Below are 7,947 nucleotides of genomic sequence, written 5' to 3'. Positions count from 1 at the left end.
TTGTAAAGAAACCTGTGGGCATATCTATTTGCTGATTTCTTCTTCACCATTGGCCACTTGAACTCTAATGGGCTGTTGTAAATCTGTGGGAATACAATTCAGCTTATCCATGATGGACTTATTCACAAAACTATGGGTACTGCCACTGTCTATCAGAATGAACATTTCCTTTCCATGAATGTTACCCTTTATACAGAGTGTATTAGGGCTCTTAGATCATGTCCAAGCATCCATGAAAATAGAACAACTAGTGGCAGTAAGTGTGTCATTACAAGTCCCACTTGGATCAAAAGGAACACTTCCACCTGGATCAAAAGGAAAGGAGTCAACCGGATCATAGAAATACTCTTGCCCAACCTCTTCCTCAAGTTCTTCAGTTTCAACATTGAGTGCAATTGCTTCAGGATCCTCAGAGACTAACATACTTTGAAGCTTGGGTTTGACATTTTTATATACACACTTTGAGGCATGATCAGGTGTATACTTTTTCCCACACTTGAAACATAAGCCTTTCTCCTTTCTTTCTTTGTAAAGATCCATAGGAATGGATTTAGGATTCATGTTGACTGAATTGGATTTGGGCTTGCTGTCCCCTTGTTTAAAGTCAACTCTAGGATTGTTTGCTGTCCTGCAATTAGTTTGAGGTCTAGAACCATTGAATGGTGGATAAGTTGGCACCCTTAAGCTCCCATTTGGCACATGATTGCTACCATAAGTGTTACCAACTTGCCCCTGTTTAAAAACAGTCCTTGGCTATCCAAAAGCAGGCTGAAATGAAGATTCTGTTCTATATTTTCTTCCATAGCGCTCCGCAAGATCAATAGCCTTAAAGAGGGAAGTAGGGTTTTGTGCCATGACATCAGTTGATAAAGATGGCTCTAAACCATACATGTACTTGTGGAGCTTAGCCTCATCATTGATACTTTCTACATACATGGTTAGGTTGAGAAATTGGTTAGTGTACTCTCTTACACTTAGGCCTCTTTGTTCCAAACCATACCATCTTCGTGCCAATTTCTCTTTTTCAAGAGGGGAGACAAATACTTCAGCCATAAGTGCCTTGAAAGCTTCCCAATCATTAGGAGAAATATGGACTCTCTTTTTTGCCCCTTAAGGAGTGAATAAACAAATATAGGCCTAACCAATGAGAGAGCTGGGATTCCAGATTCATGTAACATGAATCTTCTAGCCATATCTTGGACCAAATCTTCCCTCAGCAATAAAATAAGGGAAAAGGGGAGTACAAAGCTGTCACTTCTTGGAAGTTTGTGCCTCGAATTTTCATTTTCTTATTTTTTATGTTTGACTTTTCTTTTCTCCCCTTTTCAGTTTCCCCCTCTTTTTTAGGCGGAACTCAAATTTGTCATATCTCTTTCCCCGCTTCTTCTTTCCTGACGAAATTTTACAGCCTCACTGTTTCTTGCCCTTTCTGTAACCTTGTAAAATTTCATTTGCTTTGCACAAGCACAGAGAGAGTTTCATGTGTTTTATGAGAGCAGAGCTTGTTTTACCAAAGCCCTAAGATTCTCTTCACAAAACTCTACAGGTATATTTTTCTCTTCCATAGATGTTCTATGGTAAAGTTTTATCTCGTTTGGAGAAAACCTGTGCAAGTTATGTGCATTCTCTGACATGTAATTTCTTTTGTTTTGATGCTCTAGGAGTCTCTTACAGTCAATAATAGTGATATTTTGAATACTCAACTTCTTCTTCAACATCTTAGGGTTTCTCTGTAAACAAAGTTACAGGTATATTGTCTTGTTTTTTTGTTGCTCCACTGTTAAATTTTATCTCGTTTAGACAAAATGTATACAAGTTACATGCATACTGAGCTTTCCTTTGTTTTTTTACTCCAAGAATCTCCGAGGGTGAAGAACAATGATTTATTAAGAACTCAACTTCTACAACATCTTTGGGATTTTGAACACTCAACTTCTTCTTCAACATCTTAGGGTTTCTCTGTAAACAAAGTTACAGGTATATTGTCTTGTTTTTTTGTTGCTCCACTGTTAAATTTTATCTCGTTTAGACAAAATGTATACAAGTTATATGCATACTGAGCTTTCCTTTGTTTTTTTACTCCAAGAATCTCCGAGGGTGAAGAACAATGATTTATTAAGAACTCAACTTCTACAACATCTTTGGGATTTTGAACACTCAACTTCTTCTTCAACATCTTAGGGTTTCTCTGTAAACAAAGTTACAGGTATATTGTCTTGTTTTTTTGTTGCTCCACTGTTAAATTTTATCTCGTTTAGACAAAATGTATACAAGTTACATGCATACTGAGCTTTCCTTTGTTTTTTTACTCCAAGAATCTCCGAGGGTGAAGAACAATGATTTATTAAGAACTCAACTTCTACAACATATTTGGGATTTTTTGCAGAGAAAGCCACAGGTATATTGCCATTTTTTACTACTGTTCCATGGTTAAATTTCAATGCATTTGGACAAAGCCTATATAAGTTATATGTATGCGTTGACCCAATATTTCTTTTGTTTTTGTACTACAGGAATCTGTCAGTGAAGGAACAATGGTCTTGCTATAAGTCAACTTCTTGTTCAACATATCTAGGGATCTTTGTGAAAGAAATTACAGGTACAATGTTTCTTTTTTAAATTGATCCATTTAAATTTAATTTCATTTGGAGAGAACATTTGCAAATTATACACATGTTGATAGGTAACTTTTGTATTTGGTTGTTACAGATGTCTTCACGGAGGAAAAATATCAGTAGCATACTTGCAGTGGAGGTCTTCAACAGGAAAGATAATGGCGATAATTGGATTTGTGATAAGTATTATAAGTTGGATTGGATTTTGATGCACCCAAGTACTCGAGGGAGTTTCAAGGTCAAGCGCAAGGATGTTGCAAACCCTAGCAAACATTGGAAAGGTAGAATTCTAGAGTTCAGAAAAGTGTTTAATGGCACAAGTGCAGTAACAGAAGTGTTGATTCAACATGTTTATACGCATAAACAAATCTCTGTACACGACGAGAACAACATTGCAAATTATAAACAAAACAGTAAGTTGTTAAATTTTATCATTGATTATTCTTTTGTATCAGAGTTGTTTTTAAAAGTCTTTGCAGTATTCTAATTCAGTCTTGTTTGATTGACAGCTCTATATCCATCGACTTTGCATGAATGGTAGAATGTGGAATGTTTAAGCGGCAAGATACATATTTGACATGAAGAGATAGGTTCTTTGATCTATGATAATACCTCTACAAGTCAACTTGCCACTCAAAATATCTTTTTTTATAATTCATTGTATGTGGTAGAAAGCCAGAGATTGCAGCATGTCCCATTGCCGCCACTGTCTAGTGGTGAATGGTTCATTGGTAGCTTGGAGTTGTCAGGAGCTTGCAAGTCGAAGATAAAATCTGACATCAATAGTGCTATGAAACCCACCACAGGCTCCAAAGATGTGCATCTTAATTGGTTTATTCCATTCTCATTGTTTGCACATTTGTTTGGTTCATGTGATGTTTTGAAGAAAACAAAGATTACTTATCAATGCAAGTGTCCATCCGAGGAATGGATGAGTCAGCTATTAGGTGAGTCTTGGGAAGTCAAAAGAACACATTTTGATGAGACGATTGATTCAAGTAAAACTTTTTTACTACTTTGCATACCTTGATTTAATTGACATAGGTCTCGTTTAGATGAATTGTTATGTTAGTCACATTGATCACTTACCATTATTTTTGTTTTTATTACAGGTATTTCATTGCTAGACAAACTCTGTGCGTTCGCTTTCGATATAGAAGATGGCGACTTTTGCGAGGGGAGTGGATCAGCTTGGATCAAGATATCCGAGATGACACACATACAGCGCTCGTAGATGTGGTAATCTTGTGGAGTGGTCATAATCCTTTCGTAGTCAGTGCAGAGAGTCATTGGCCCATTTATTTTCTGAGACAAGAAATCCAATTAATGTCTAGTGAGCCCCTCTACAACTTCTATTTCAAGTTAGATAATAGAAAAGTCAGGACTCGTAGTGAGCAATCCATGACATGTAAACAATGTGCTTCTCCACATATCCTTGAGATAGTGGAATCCTTGTAAAAAAAACTTTATAAAGAGCGAATACATACCTTTTTTGAACTTCTGAGTACTTTAAATTTTAGTTTACTGTGATCCAAGCGTGCGATAATACATACTGTAAGTACTCAATCGTGCAGTTAAAAATCATAATTAAATTGCAGGTTAGAGGTCTATAATCTAGAGAATATTGTCTTTGCACAATGATATATTGTAGCGCATCTCTGCTGCTCGTTTCTTACATTTTAATATTAAATTGGATCCAAAGGGAATTTCAAGGCCTTTTAGATTTATTTTCTTTAAAAAATTATATATTTTCTCTCGTTAGACTTGAATATACTCAGTGACCCAAACATATTCGAGGATATAATAATGTAGAACGAAGCGTTTGTCTGTATGAGTAATTTTAACAGTGACTTTAAAGTACTGAAATAAAGAAACTAAGGTAAGAGTTTTAATTTGAAACTTTAGAATTAATAACTTTATAAAGAACCTTTATTTAAAACCCTAGACACATAAAAGCTATAACTCCAAACTCATTTTCACTTTCATTCTCCACTTCCCTACACTTGTGCTCTCATTCCTTCTCTCTTCGTGTGCCATGGCTACCACTCCCGCCTTTGCCGCATGGATCAGTTCCACATGCTACGCGCACATAGGGGACCAGATATACCCTAGGTTTTGCGTGACCTTGAGTCTAGAGAGCTCGCTTTCCGCTGTAGACCCTGACTCTAGTATACTAGCATCGTTTTGTGATGCAGTGAACCCTCTCACTTGCTCTATTCCCGACTCCACTCTCAGGTGGGTTCCCATGGATTTTTTGTATAGTTTGTGTGCCGGATCCAGCCATGCAAAGGTGATAAGTCGAGCCTTGGTGCATGTGGGGCAACATCTCCGCGCTAGAGCAGTGCCCACCTCGTCACAGGACCACGTCACGATGGATCTCATTGAGAGGGATGCCGCCTTTGCCATATATGTTATGTGCACTGAGGTGCAAGAGGACAGTGACGAGGACATCGACGCACCCTCTCGGCCACTATTAGAGTACTTTGAGAGGGAGCCTGAGGAGATCACTCTCGATCTGAGTGTTGAGGCAGCACAGAGCTTGGCCATTGTGCACCCACCTCCCTGCCCTGATGAGATGCCCACGAGCGAAGAGCCACCCCTCTCTTCTCTCCATGCTATCACAATCGAGGGGGTGGAATATCTACTCATGCAGGATGTGCTAGAGTTGTTGGAGCTTAGGGAAGAAGAACTATACTGTATCATGGTGCGTGATGCACCTAGTGATTTCATAGATTTTGATTTACAGGATGCCCCACCACATGTTGATGAGGTGGCTCGTTATGATGGCACGAGCATCGATGACATCTCTGCCATTGTGAGCATCCAGGAGCAGATTGAGGATGCGGCGCCACAGTATCAGATCTCTGATGAGGAGTTCGAGCGGTTGCAGGAAAGCCTTTTTGGTCCTCGACCCGACTATGCAATGCCTACCCAGGAGAGAGACGAGGGCAGCCCAGTGGCAGGAGCAGACCTGGATGCTCCATTACAGCGGCAGATAGATGATGCAGAGAAGGTAATGTTCTCGGTTTCATATGAAACTTAACCAGTAGGGCCTCTAGGGCATCGGGAGCACACACATGTGTTTTTGTCGGGATCGGGCCCCCAGATGTGTGCCCTGGCCGGAGGCTCGCATCTGGGGGCCTAAATATTCAGGCCCCCAGACGCGAGCCTCCGGTATATTCAGGCCCCCAGACGCGAGCCTCCGGCCAGGGCACATATGGGGGCCCGACCCTGACAAAAACACATGTGTGTGCTCTCGATGCCCTAGAGGCCCTACTGGTTAAGTTTCATATGAATATGATTTATATATCTTCAGCACACTCCATGCATAGTGAGTCTGATACTGAACTTGTGTGTTGCAAGAGATTGTCTATATAGATGAGTTTTCATCTAGGCAGGGTGGCCGATCTGGTAGCCAAGGAAGGGTGCAAGACTCGGCATTGAAGGAGTACGTTGGGCAGCTTGTCAACGACATTATTGTATTTCATAAGACATGCTCCCCTGCTTTTGCAGAGAACTTCTTGAAGTTGAGGGCACTAACAAAGGCTGGGCCCTTCAAGACCATCCCGACCAACTCTAGCCTGGAGAAAGTAGTGTTGCTTCGACGTTCGAAGCTTCTCTACTTATTCACGAGTACTAGGTCTGGCCCACTTTTCTCCATGGTGGCCCGTGGCATGGTTGCCGGTGTTGAAGACCCCACTGTCATTAGACAGGAACTATTGGGGCAAAATGTATTGTTGCCTATGATCAAGAATAGCTCTGACCATGGGAGCCTAGCTCCAAGAAGCCTAGGAGAGAATAGATGTACTTATTGCCTACTGATATCGCATCACTGATGTACTGCACTTTGTAATCTTTTCTTCAAGTAATGAAAACTGATGTTTGTTGGATTCGCGTGCAATGTAGTTTGTGATACGTGTCATTTACTGTTTTTTTTTACTTGAATGTTACGTTTATTTATCGAATTTATACGTAACACGATTCGTACCCTAAATTTAATACACAGTGCTTTATCGAATTCGTGCGCAACATGTATTTGTTCGAACGCATGTAACAATAACTCAACGACGTAAATAAAATAAATATCAAGCGACTAAACAAAAATAAGACGTGCCAAAAACTTTGTATTTGTATTAATAACAATTTTACATGGGGTCCATTACAACCAAGGCTTTACAAAATGTCTTCAGAAGCTACATTCCATGTGCTTTTGAGTTTGTACACCTCTATCCTTGCTGACCTTCGCGAGGACTATCTTTCCATTGCCGAAAGAACCTGACTATCCGTAGATCCCTCTCGGTGACAGTGACCCTCCTTGCATGCACCGCTGCATATACTGAGTCTCCAAATAAGTCGATGAGGTAGGCTTCAGCAGCTTCTTGTAGTGTGAGGAGGGCCTGGGCAGTCCAGCGATCCGGTTGTTTCGCGCGTGATGTGTCTGGAAACTGGTTCCTGTTGTTCATGATCAGTATGCCCTCCATGATCTCCCGCACCAACTTCTGGAATGGAGCCTTCGGTATCAGGAGGTGAGTGGTCTTCTGGTAGTGGCGGATCTCGCGAAGAGCCACTGTGCCTGGCTTCCATCGACTCTTGCGATGCTGGCGTGGTGGTGGTGGTGGTGGAGCTGGAGGACGTGGCTGCCGTATGGAATTTCCAGGGGGGTATCTCCGGGCCTTTTGCTTGGTGCGTACCATGTCTTCTAGGAGAGAGAACTCAGAACTCAAAAGTGAAATGTGTAAAACGAGGTGAAACTTTAAACTTATAGCCAAACTTTTCAAAAACCCTAAAATTTCAATTAATGAATCCACACTTAGGAAAAATATCACCAGTGCTCCGATTCACATGAAATTTTACCTGTAGGCTCCTCAAGGACACATCAACCATCCAAATTTTTTTTTGCCCCAACAGAAGCCTCTGGATCACCTGTCCGGAGGCTTGCGTCTGGGGCCCTGAATCCCCAGATTCAGGGCCCCAGATGCGAGCCTTCGGACAGGTGACCCAGAGGCTTCTGATGGGGCCAAATTTTTAATATAAATGAGTTTTTCTAATGCCCAGCATGAGGGTGAAGTTTCACCAGATTTCGATTTATAAATTTGACGGTTCAATCTTTTTTTGAAAATGCGTTAACTGCATTATACTACACTGATAATGTATTGTCAACCTCGCAACTGTAGATTAAATGTATTGATAATGAGTGTGTGCAACTGCAGATTAAATGTATTGTCAACCTCGCAATGCGAAACATTGGAAACTTAAAAATTGACAAAAAATAAATCATGGGTAAAATGGAATATCGCATCAGATATACTGTTGCCAAACCACTAAATATAGT

This window comes from Lygodium microphyllum, chromosome 20 (genome assembly GCF_053477565.2).
Source record: "Lygodium microphyllum isolate KBCC chromosome 20, Lygodium_microphyllum_v1.1.10, whole genome shotgun sequence".
In the NCBI taxonomy this organism is placed as follows: Eukaryota; Viridiplantae; Streptophyta; class Polypodiopsida; order Schizaeales; family Lygodiaceae; genus Lygodium; species Lygodium microphyllum.
Note: the sequence above shows the minus strand (reverse complement) of the source record.